This window comes from Camarhynchus parvulus, chromosome 5 (genome assembly GCF_901933205.1).
Source record: "Camarhynchus parvulus chromosome 5, STF_HiC, whole genome shotgun sequence".
Lineage (NCBI taxonomy): Eukaryota > Metazoa > Chordata > Aves > Passeriformes > Thraupidae > Camarhynchus > Camarhynchus parvulus.
Window position 1 is genome coordinate 7,253,050 of NC_044575.1, and position 13,053 is coordinate 7,266,102.

Genomic DNA, 13,053 nt, shown 5'->3' on the forward strand with positions numbered 1-13,053 from the left:
ACTGGGTGCTGCCTGCAAGCAGAGCATCACCTGGGCACCCCATCACTGCTCCTTGCTGTGATGCAGAACAGGGAAAATCCCCCTGTGGAGCATCACCTGGGCACCCCATCACTGCTCCTTGTTGTGGTGCAGAACAGGGGAAATGGCCCTGTGGAGCATCACCTGGGCACCCCATCACTGCTCCTTGTTGTGGTGCAGAACAGGGGAAATGCCCCTGTGGAGCATCACCTGGGCATCCCCATCACTGCTCCTTGCTGTGATGCAGAACAGGGGAAATGCCCCTGTGGAGCAGCAGCTGCTCAGCCACCAGCACTGCCAGCCCTGGAGGGTGCCCCAGGACCACATCCCTGCCTTGGGAATCCTTGCTTTGGTGGAAATCAGATTGCAGCAACCTGTGTTGGCTGAGGGTTCTTCCCTGGGGAAGACCAAGGTCTCTTCCTTTAGGATTTAACTGGATTCCAAATCCTCACTGCAGCTCCCAGTCACCCAAACCAGTCCCCTCTCTGTGCTCTGCAGGGCTGCTGGGATGTGTTGCATGGAGCTGTCTGATTCAACCTAGGAGCAGTTTGGGCTTTTTAGGGATTAGGGTGGGTCTTGCAACATTTCTGTCCCCAGTGAATCTTATTTAATACTTGAGAAAAGGCAGAAGGTGTGATAAGTAGCACTTGTTATCTCTCTTCAAAGAACACAGCAAATTTGTTAACTTTTAAAATTATGTTGTAGAGCAAAGGTCTCAAAGACCTCAGCTGATGTACTTTAAAAGATTGCTTTTCTATCATGATTTAATGAGAATGTCTTTAAATACTTTTAAGGCAACCTTTGCTTGAAAACCTTTATATGAACACTTGGACATGTTTGTGTAACAGCCATTTCAGGACAGTGGATTAAATACATCCACAACTTGCTAGGGACTAGGTCTGAATATCTTGCAGATTGAGATATTTTTCCCAAATTTTAGCCAATAAAAGTATGTCTACTACTCAAACAGGCAAAAGCCTCTTTGGTGAAAACTGAGGTAAAGCCTATTTTTTAAAATCATATAACAATTTCAGTTTTCTAGGGTTACTCTGTAGAAGTTGTGAAGAAATTAAAATAGCAGATTTTGCATCTCAAGGAAATGTTCTGGGCTGTGGGAGTTACAGGAGTTTCAAGCCTCACATCTCCATGTTTGTCATCCTGATTGTCAGCTGCCAATTTTCTGTCACTGAATGTTGTGGTGGTGATCTTCTCTGCTGGAAAAGTTGTAGCAGAATGAAAGGGAAGAAGAGGAAAGAATGGAAATCCGCCCATGGGCAGAGAGAAGTGTGAGACTCTTGTGAGGAAATAAAAACGCAGAAGAACAAAAGCAATGAAGTATTGCTAATGGAGCTTATACTCCCTAAAACTTCAAGAAAAGTGAAGGCTGGCCAAAATATTTGGGGGTTTTTAAAGACTATTGCCCAGGTTTTCATTGAATATAAAGTCTCATTCCAGAGTTACATGAGAATGAGCAGCTTGAAATGAGAAGGACAAATGGAACCAGCAAAAGTGGGAGATGTTCAGTTATACGAACAACAGCTACAAAAGTGACAGAAAGAGTGTAGAGGTGCAGGAAGTGACCAGAGAGGGCGAAATCTCAACAGCACTACAGTGCAGGGGTGTTTAGGGCTCTCAGCAAGGGTTCCTGTTTGTGCACTGCCTCTAACTCTGATTTGCAAAGCACTGTTCATTCAGGGATCTCCTGCACTCCTGCCAGAGCCACCACATCTGCCAGTGGATGGAGTTAGCTCTGGAATTCTATTAAAAGCAAATGCTGCCTAATGTTCTACTTTTTAAGCGCAAATATCAAAGAGAGAGGGGTAAAAAGAGAGAGTTGAAGGGCTGGGGAGGAGGGAGAGAAGAGTCAATTGCTTTTGCAGAAGCTGCAGTTTCTTTCAAAAAACCTGTCACTGACATCTTTGCCCAGCAAACATTTTGTCATGCACATCAGTGTACGACTCTAAGGAGATCAATCTGGAGAGGGAGTCAAGCCCACAATCATCATGTGACAGATTTTCAGATGGTGTTCTCATCAATCACACTGATAATGAGGTGGCAAATTGCTGTCTTATGGCAAAACTAAAAAGACAACTACCCCAGTAGGTGTCAATGAATATGTCAAAGGATTGTCCCACGGGGAGTCTGAGGAGGTTCTCAGAAACCTTTTTGTGAAGCCTGAATGCAGAATACTTTATTGATCACTAAAGAACTTGCACTGACATGCTATTTCCCCATGACATTTGAACCACCAATTTCCTAACCCGCGGTGAATACCTGCCTGGAAAACATTTAGGGAGTTTTCTTTCACCTTTGGCAATACTAAAAAAATCTTGTTCTAATTTTAGCTCAGCCTTTCATCTTCGGAAACACCACAAAAGCAAAATATTACAAATTATAACCAAGCTAAACGTCTGAAAATTTTAAAGGCCAATAACCGTTTTGAACCAGTTAGAATTATTCAGAATTAATTTGTTTAGATTATATTCTGAACTATTTTTAGTTTGGTTAGTATCTTATATTCTGCTATAGCAAAGCAAGTAGTCCTCTTAATGGAGTAACCTTTTATTAATCTGCAGAGCAGGATTATCAGTACAGTGACATTTTGAAGATAAAATAGTCCTTTTGTTCTCCATTTCCTAGGTCTCTTAGCATCTGAATTAGAGCCCAAAAAGCTCCTGCAGCTCAAGGCCATGCAATGGTGAATTGCCATCCCTCCAGGTTGTGTTCTAGAGAGTGTTGATGGCAGATAGGCTGCTCTGAAATTCTGCATGCTTTGTTTTTCCCATTTCCAACCAACCGTGATCGTGCTTCTTTTCTCCCAGTTTTGTCAGAGTGCAAAACTATGGACAATCCTCTTCAGTGCTGAGGCCAAAAGTATAATAGTAAAATTTTCATGCACTGCTGCTATTGCTCTTGGCTCAGTTGTCAGCCAAATTTCACAATATTTCCCTCAAAATTTACATGGAAGAACCTCCTTCTGAGATAATTTAAAGAGAGTTTGTTTTATATGCTCAGCTGTGGGAAGAAATGATAATGTGAACAGGTGGAAATAAAAAAAAAAAAAGAATTATTGAAAACACTTTGATAAAAATCTTCATTTAAAAATAAAAATATCCACCCAATTTATAATATTACACATAAAGAGTTTATGCTGAGAAAAGGCCATGCTTCAACAATAAATATTTTAACCCAGACATTTGAATTAGATTTGGGGTTAGATGGTGCCAGGTGCATTTCTTGCCAGTTCTGAGATCAGTAATCAGCAGAATCACACCTGGAATAAGTTCCCCAGTATGTCTTTGGACTTGTGTGGCTGGAGAGAGAAGAGTTGAGGACACAGCCTCCCCTCTGCTCCCTCCCTGGCTGACAACCCACAGTAATTAAATGCTGTCATCTCCTCGACACTGCACCTCCTGACAAACCCTTGGTGTAAAACCCCACCTGCAGATTTCACACCTGCAGCTGCCTTGGACAGTGTCTAGGCACTCCAAACCACGTTTGGTTTGACAGCCAGCTTTTGTTCTGTCCCACTAAACACGTGCAGGGCACGAGTAACAGTTGGAAATGTAACTGCAATAAATAACAGAGCAAGGGCAAGTCACTTGTCTGTGCACAGCCCTGGCTCCCTTGCTGGTGAGCTGCTCCTGAAATGGGCTGAGGCATCAACCTAGCCCCAGGTACATCCTCTGTCAGGAGGTGGCTGTGGAGGCCTGAGAAAAGCCATCCCAAAGGTTGTTTTGTGGGAACAATGTCTGGGATTGTTCCTGCCTCCGACCTCTGACACTCCATGAAACCATATCCTGGAGCAAGCTCCACTGCAGCGTTGGGAGTGATGGGCTTCAAAGGGTCCATGGGCCTCATCTAATTCCAGTGGAACTGGATGGGAAAATTCCCAGTGCCCCACGGCAGTAGTGAGGGTTGTCCTGCTGGATTGCCAGGGGAGCAGCTGTGAAAGGAGCTCTGTTGTGTGAGGGGCTCAGAGGAGCAGGGGAGAGCTCAGATCCCCAGGAGCTCATGCTCTGAACAGACAAGACAACCCCATGGGGAGGGAACAGAATAGCCCAGGAGCTGAATGGCATGCCATTATCCCATGAGCAATTGAGTCATATCACTATTTAGTATCTCGGGTCTTAATCTCCCAATTAATACAATTGCCATCAGAGACTTGAACTAGACCAATCCCAACTGCACCTTCATTGGAGATTTTTTGTTTTGGTTTGAATTTCTGTTGTATTTAGGGCTCTGTTCATATTCCTTTAGATCCTTACCTGGATATTTAAGACATGAGCAGGTGTATTTTTCCAAGGGAAAGGGACCACCAAGGCCTGAGAAAGAATGTCAGCGGCATCTGCCTTGGGACATGGAGCAGCTCTCTCTACATGTGCAATAACTCAGAGAAATCTGCTGGGACAGGCCTGCCATGAGGCTTCTTCCACCATTCCTCTCCTGGAAGGCTTAGGCTGGGGAGGAGGAAGGCAAGGAGAATTTCAGAGTGATGCCATCCTGAGGAGAATTTCAGAGGCTGCCATCCTGAGCCTGCCTTAAAGCTCCTTCAAATTCTCAGTCATGATGTCCCAGTTTGACACTTTGCGAGGACTTTGGTGCACATCCCACAGCTGCTGCTCCCATCCTGGAATGAAGACTGCAGAGGACTGCCTTGGAGGATCATGTGGTCCCTCCTTGCCACCCACTCGCTCTGTCATTTCCTAAATTCTGATGTTTTTCACACCACCCCTGGCAGTTAAAAGAGCACGTGCACACGTACACCCCTGGAGCAGACTGCAAACAGGTTTTTGGAGCATCTATTTCATAGGTTTCATCTCTTTCAACCGAAAGTAGCTGTATCTTATTGTTAAGAGGCTTGAGGGAACACGAGCTGTTGGTTTCTCTTCACACCCACTCTAGTAGGTGGCTACAGAATCAATTTAATCAGGGATGGAGACTGCATAACCCAGACAACAAGGTCAAAAGTCTTGTGTCCACAGCAGAAGTGCACTGGTTTGACTCCAGGCAGTTTTTAAATCAACATCATTAAAGCTTGGTTAAATGATTAGGTAAGTAGATTACTACCACTTCTAATTTAATTTAGAGCTAAGCTAATTTAAGACAAACTAATCACTGTTCTTTTATGCTAAAATGAATATATTCCCACAGGAGTTCTCACTGATTTCCCTAAATCAATTAAATTTATATCCTAGGACAAACCAGTGCAGTTTCCCCATGTCACTAAGCCTTAAATAGAGTTTTTTAAAGACAGCTCTCTCAGTGAAACACTTAGGCTGCAGTGTGAATCCCCTCAAAGTCAATGCTCTGTGCTGCTCCAAAGCTCCTCTGGGTAAGCTGTTCCCTTCCACCCTCAGTCCTGTCCTGGGCTGGGTCCTTTTCTTTCCACAAGCTCATAAGGATTGTGTTTCAAACCAGAGCAGTACCACAGCAGCTCCCAGCAATCCCATTGGGGATTTGCACCTCTTCCCCGTGACAGCAGGCCAGCTCTTGCTGGGTGTTTGGGAATCCTGGTGCCCAGCTCTCCCACAAAGCACTGACAAAATGTTTTCACCCACTGCAGCCCTCTTGGTCAGGCACTGAGAGCCTTTTGTGTTCAAAAGGAGCAGGAAGGGATGGGTGCATTGGAAGTGGTGCTTCCTTCATACAAACCCCGCAGCTCTGAGTGTAGGAATTAGATCTTGGCAGCCCAGAGGTGAAAAATTCACTTTTTTTTTTTTCTTATTTAGTGCAGGGAACAGTACCCCAAAGAGCATCAGGGACTGTCAAGATGCAGATGAGCTTGTGGTGCCTTCACACCTGCAGCCCTTTACACTTCCCTGAGGAGTGAGGCCACTGCACAAGCAGGAGAAGGAGATTCCCTCACAATCCCCTGGATGCTCACTCCTCTGATATGGGCAAGGGTTGGAACCCTGGAAACTGAGAATTTCAGACTTTCTGTGCTGACAGGCACTGACCCCCAAGAGAACACTGCGTTTACCTGAGGCTGTGCAGAAGGCTTCCAAAATGGAATGACAGAACTGGGATTGTGAGTGTGGAGTTGGAATAGAAGTGTGTGACATCACAGGGGGGAAAACTTAGAGTTTAAGGGTTTAAAATATAGTAATATATAGAGCAAGATGGAGGTTTTAGGGCAGAGGCTGGTCCTTCTTCTTCACCTTCTCCATGGGTTTGGGTGGGTTTGTGTAATTGGATAAAAAAGTCCTCATTGCGGGGCATGGGTGGTTGATTATTGGGTTAAAAGTAAAAATAATTTAGGTGTCATTTCCTAATTGGACAGTTTATCCTTAAAAGGCCTTGTAGAGAGAGAGATGGGGCTCCATTTTTAGTTTGTTAGCGTGGAGTGCTGCAGAACTCAGGGTTTGTGAGACTGTAACATAGATAAGAACTAACAAACCTCTGAGTCCCAACAAGAAATACCTTCTCATGCATTTAATCCCAATCTTGGCAAAAAAGAAGCAAAGAATCCCCAGGCAAGCTGCTGGCAGGCTGCTCCAGCCTTGGCAGAAATAGATAAGAATTTTAAGCAAATACTGAAAATGAGTCAGGTGTGAATTTTCAGTTGCTAAATATGAGTTCTTGCACTAAAAACATGCTTCTAAGCCTTTCAACTGTATTACTGGGGTTCTAGCAATCCATCTTAAATTATGGATCTCAACTATCAGCAAAATACAGCTTATAAACAGTTTACTGGCTGTCCATCAAATCACACAGGCAATAAAATCACAAAAGCAAGACAGAACTTGGTGAAGAAAGCAACAATGTGCAAATTATTCACCCAGCTCCAGATGACACAAGCAGTCCATTACCTTCCTCTGAACTGGGTATATTTTATACTGGTGTAAAGCATTTATAGAAAACCTCACCATTCATGAAATAAACCTCTGCATGATTCAAAGGAGTGGAGCTATGAAATGCAATCTGTAGCACATAAGTTTAGGTAACTCCTTGGGAGTGGACAAATAAATATTTTTTTGTTTTGTTTTGCAATGAGAATGAAAAGTATAGACTTAGCTGCCAATGAAATTGGTAAGATTATTCACTCTGTCTTTTGGGGGAAAAAAAGCATCTTGAATCTGGTCTCCCTTGTATTCAGATTATCCAAGTGAGAACATGATTAGTCCCACCCATTCTGCCTTTCAAAAATGATTTCTTTTGCTAGGACTAAATGCTGATAGCAGCATGCTGAGTGAGTTAGGGGTTTTTACAGTGTAGGTGACAAGTTAAAAATGTGTAGAGAGCATATGTGTCCAGAAGGGAGGAGAATAATTCTATCCCAGGGAAGTCAAGATATACATAATCTGGTTTTCTGCAAAGGAAACTGCATTCCCAGTGAAGGAATCTCCAGTTTCATGTATAAATCTCTCAATAATGTAAAGAAAAAAATAGGAGCTTATTTGTTTAAATTTCTAAAAACAGGCTTGGAGATCTTATTAATTTTTATTAATTAGTTTTAGTCAAACATCTTTGTTTGTATCCACTACTCCTTAAGTCTTTGATCATCTCTTCAGAATGATGAACAATTCTACTTGGACAAAATTATAGCTGGAGAAGGAAAAAAAGCTGAAGAGAGCTTTTCAGCACCCTAAGTATGGCACTTTATCTGCCAGCAATGTTGGCCCTGATGGCAAAAAAAAAAAAAAAAAGAGCTTGCAGGTGGTATTGACACTTTTCCCCTTCACTTTGCCAGTATTTCATACAGAGATTAAAAGACAAGGAGAGTTAAAAAATTCGCTGGGGTCAAAGCAAACTGACTGGGTCATGAAAGTAAAAATGTGGGGAGAATAAAGACAGGATGGGGAAATTTTGTTTTATAATTTCAAGGGTTTTTTTTTTCTCATGGGAAAGGTAACACTTTGCTTTAATAAAAGAAAATAACTGGTTACAAGCGCAACCCATTTGCCATTTGATGTAACAACGTTATCTGCTCTCTGGGCTTTTTTTTTTTTTTTTTTTTTTTTTTTTGTTTCTGTTCAAGGCATAAAATAATTATTGTAGGGGGCCATTTCATCTCAGTGGAGTACAAAAGTCCCCTTGCTAATTGTCACATCAAATGACCAGGGTCCCCAATGGAAACCTTCAAATGACTGTGAAAAAATTCAGGCTGTCACTAAACGCTGGGCACTTGGGAGGTTTTTTGGATTTTTTTTTTTTTAGGGTTTTTTGGTGTGTGATTTCCCATTGCAGATTAGGTTACTTGGGTGTGGGTTTATCACACAGGAAAGGCCCAGCACAGATTAGTTCTGCACCATTGCAGGGCTGTTATGCCAGCTCCATCCTTGACCAAAGCAGTGGCCAGCACCTTCATTGTATCTGGGGACACGGAAGAACACTGCCCTGTCCAGGCAACAAAGGAAGCAGCAGAAGGCCCACTGTGTCTCTAAAGTGTTACTTCTCCACTTTTTGTCATGCCCCAGTGACATGAGTGCCAGGTCCCAGACTTTAACCCCACACAGAGGCAGAAAAAAGCTGTCAGTCTCGGCTTGTTCAAAGACAAACCCTTTGTGCAGATCAGACTGAAGTGGCATGGTCCATATCCTCACTAAAGCATGCCAAGGAGTCAGAAAGTCATAATCTGCCTTTGTACTTCTGGCCAGTCCCATTTTCCCCCCGTAGCTGGTGCCCAATTACCAGCTCTGTAATTTTTTCCATTGTTAGGGAGCCATAAGGGTTTAGCTACCACTTATCCAATGGGGGTCGTGACCTGATGTATTTAGGCTTTGCAAATATAAGTAACAGTTCCCTTATCAGTGTCACCAGGACTCTTTAACACTTAGCAGGCAGAAAGATAAATATACTTGGCAGATACAATTTGATCCATTGCTAAGCCTTCCATTTTACCACTGACCCATGGCACTCTGCTATTCAAGGGGATGTTAACTGGTATCACCCCCTAACCCTCAGCCTGGCTCCCAAACCTCCTGGCTTGGGCTTGCAGGAAGGACTTACAGGTGACAGCTTGTCAGCCTGATCTAGAGCACTGGGAAACCTGGGATGTGTCTGACCTGGCTCCCACTAGTGCTGCTTTTTGCAGAATTCCCCCTGGCTCACATCAGGAGAAGAATTAGGCTGTATCTCCGTCCAGTTTGCTTGCAGGAAAAAGCCAAAGCCAAACCTGATTTATGCATTACTATTGTTTGAAGCATTGCTTTTTATTTGTTGACTTTCTTTGGTTAGCTGGCTAAATTAAATGTTGCTTTATATAATTTTGCAACTCAGCTTTGTCTTGAAAGGTTCTGAGTACTTTCCTTGCCTCTTTCAGATCCTTTCTGAGACCTCTGCCAGTCACAAGGTCTGCCAGCCAAGGGTCTGGCTTCAGAAGCTGCAGAGTGCAGATTGTCCTGTTCATCTCCCCCTTCAGCAGGCACTGAATTAAGTTTTCTGGGCAGGGTTTTGTTTAACAGGCACTTATTTAAGAAGGGTTAAAGATGCAGCATCAGATCTGGAGAAGCATCTCTTTCAAGTAGAATAGGGCGAGAATTCAAGTGTGAACCACAAGTGTGAAGATCCTATAATAAATAGGCTGGAGCTTTCTGCTATCTCAAAAATGCATCTTGATTGACTCGAGGTCTGAAACTTTGAGGCATTTGGTTGTTGCCTCTTCAACAGCACTGACTCCAACCATGAATAAATTCAATAAAGTGCTGTTGTCAGTGAGATTTGATTAGACATAGAACAACACTGCTGAATACCACAACCAGTCCTTGCGCTAACCATGGAGATTTTACACCTTAGATGCCCCCTTTAAAATTGCAAAGTTTTCACAAGCTGTTTTTATTTATTTCCACCACGTGGGAAAGTTTTATGACCACTACAAATATCTCCTATCAAAGTATCCTCCTTCATTAGTTGTGATCTTCTTTAATTCTCTGAAGTGTTTCAATGCTAGTTAATTGAGATAAGGTAGAAGATATCTTCTTTTAGAACAACCTAGTACTTACAGTGGAATCTTATCCAATCTAGAAGGGTGATTAAGATTAATTATTATTAAAGTGGCTTGGTCAGGATTTTTGGCTGGGTAGCAGCACCAGCTCCTTCCAGCATAGAATCACAGAATGGTTTGGGTTGGAAGGGACCTTAAGGATGATTTAATACCAATCTCCTGCCATGGGCAGGAGCACCTTCCACCAGCCCAGGCTGCTCATGTTTGGAATTGGATCATGATTGAGTCATCATTTCAGACATGATTAAAACACAGAGCCTGACTTCCCACTCGAATAAGTATCTGTGCACATTAACAAAATTTCCTTTAATCTCCTTAGAGTTCATGTCTTTTGGAAGTGCTTTATGGAAGCTTTTTTTTTAAGTGGTAGCTCTATGGGACTTTAGACAATGATATATTTTAGGCTATGAGCCTTATCTGATCTGAGATGCCCAGGAGAACAGGAGATTCTTTTTTGTTGTTGCTGTTTTTTAATGATGTGTCAGGGCATGGGCTTTCCTGAGCATTTAGCAAAGGGGTGTCAGGGTGAAACAGCTGCACATGTTAAACCAGCAGTGAAACCCAACTCCTTTTCATCTCCTGGGTTATACAGCTCTTTGTGAAATTATTCCACGGGGCAATGTGTGAATAACTGCTAACTAATGTACGAGCAGCTCCGTGTTAAGGTGGTGCAAATGGGGCTGGCTGCATGGGGCTGAAGAAGCACTGAGAAAACACCTTGTTGTAAACTGAACCAGGTTAAACGGCTTGATTCTGGGCTAATTATTTTATAGTTCTTTGACATCCAGCAAATGTGAGAACTGCAGACCTTGTAGCCGTGAGGTGCCATGAGACAGCTGTAAACAGAAGGGCTTTGATGGGACAAATGGCTTGGAGGGGCACTTCCATGCAGGCATCCCAACACAAAGGCTCCCTCGCAGGGCTGCTGCCAAAATAAAAAATAAATCAAGCCATAACAGCTACTCCAATCCTGCCTGAAAAGCTCACATGAAGGAATCTGAGGCACTGACCTTACCTTTCCCTCAGTAGCTCCTTGTCTCTGCTCTACTCTGCTTACACTTTCCAAGATGTTCCCAGAAAGTGTGAAAACTCTTGGCTTACATCAGCATAAAAGTTAAGCACTCCTGGAAACAGACATTGTAATCAAACATCACTTTTTCATTTAAAAGAAATATTTAAAACCTTCTTCAAACGTCTTGCAGAAGCAAGAACACAGCTTGTTTATACACATCCTTCATTCTCCTTCAGAAGCAAACAGGGTGTCCCAGTTGGCAGCATACTAACAAGGTGGACTGATAGAAACAGTTGATTTTAATGAAGTTTAAAATCAAAAGAAAGATTCTTGACCACATACAGAATTTTTATGAAGGGCTCTGATCTTTTTTCTGTGCTCGTTCTTCATCCTTTTCCCATTCAAAAAGGCTGTTCCTTCAATAAAGCCTCCTTCTCCTCTTTGCTTACCAGAAAGATTCCCTGTGTCTCATCACATCTATTTCAATTTGCACTGCCCAGTGTGTATTACTCCTGCATTACTCAGGTCTATCAAGCTGCATTTAGATGAGAACTTGAAACTAAATAAAACACTCAGTATTTTACCAAAATACTTCTCTAAATACAAGTAAGAAAAAGACATAGTTTTACCAAGATAGGGTGTTGACAGATTCTTAGATAAAGAAGCACTTTATCTCTGTGTTTTAAACTTAATTGATTGGGGTTTGATCACTGCAGAGCAGAATTTGAGATTTATTATGTACAGTCTCACTTTATTCAGGGCTGGGAGGGGAAGACAAACTTCCCTGCCTTCCCAGACCCTGAGGAGCTTCTGAAGTGAGAATCAAGTGGTCATTGTAGCAGATTAATCAAATACACCTAGATGAAAAAGTTTAATAGTGCAACAAATTCTGCTTAAAGAAGCTCACCCAGCAAGCAGGTCAAGGTTTTGGCTTTTGTTTGTAAGGTCAGCAGCATTAATTCACTGCTGCCAGAGAAGCTGACAAAATATCACACTGCTGATCATTGATCAGAGGGCCTGACTGAGGAGATTCAAAAAGATCAGGACCCATTTATATTATTATTTTTATCAAAGTCCAGGACAAGCCCAAGAATTTTATATCTTTCCCCCTGCCAAGCTAGAACTGCTTGAGATTATTTTGTGATGTGGTTTAGAACTTCCTGAGGCTCAAGGTGTAGGAAATTCACCCAGTGCCAGCACTTAAAAAACCTGTGAGCATTAAGTGGTTCACTCTTAGAGATTTCAAGATGTCAACCAGACACTTTTTCTCTGGGACCACTGAGGTCTCTGTGGGCTCTTTTTGCTTTTTGGGGCACCCAGAGAGGTCAGGTCTGAGTTCCCACATCTCTGTTCACGTTGACATCAGTGTGGTCACTCATGTCTAGAACCTGGAGCAGAAATGGTGCTAAAAATACATTAAATTGCCAATGATGATCATTCAAGTACAGTGGTGGGGGAAAAAATTGCACATTTTGCCACAATGGTTAGGCCAGGATTGAATATCCACACAAAATGGGATTTGTTGAGGAATAAACATGTATTTCTTATACAATTCCATGTGCCAAAACCCACTAGCAAATACAAAAAATTCCCGGATATTTCTCTTTTTTCCTCCTTTTGTTTTCCTCAGTTTTTCCTTGCTGAAAAATTATGAAGTGTGAGAAAGAAGTGGAAAGTGCTTACATTAAAGTGAAAAATTTTGGGAAAAGCCCAACACATCTTTACAGGATTCTCAGCACTGCCTTCTAAACAAACCCCCAGAATGGTGAAAGAAAGTTGGGAAGGATGAAAGGAAATTTACTTTCCTCTGCTCCTGATTTCAGTTTCCTCGTTTGCTTTGTAGCAAATCCACTTGGACTGAACAGTATTTCAAAATTGAAGCTATTGGTTTTGTAAAAGGATTTGTCCAACCCATTTAGCCCAAAATATTTGTATTTAACTTGGTGAACGATGCTTTCCAACTAGTAAAATAAAACCAGCTGTGCTAGAAATGTGTGTCTGATTCTGCTCCCAGCTCTGCTCATGGATAAATATTTCAGAGGTTCCTGTGTTCGAGTGCTTCATTTAAATTAACTTT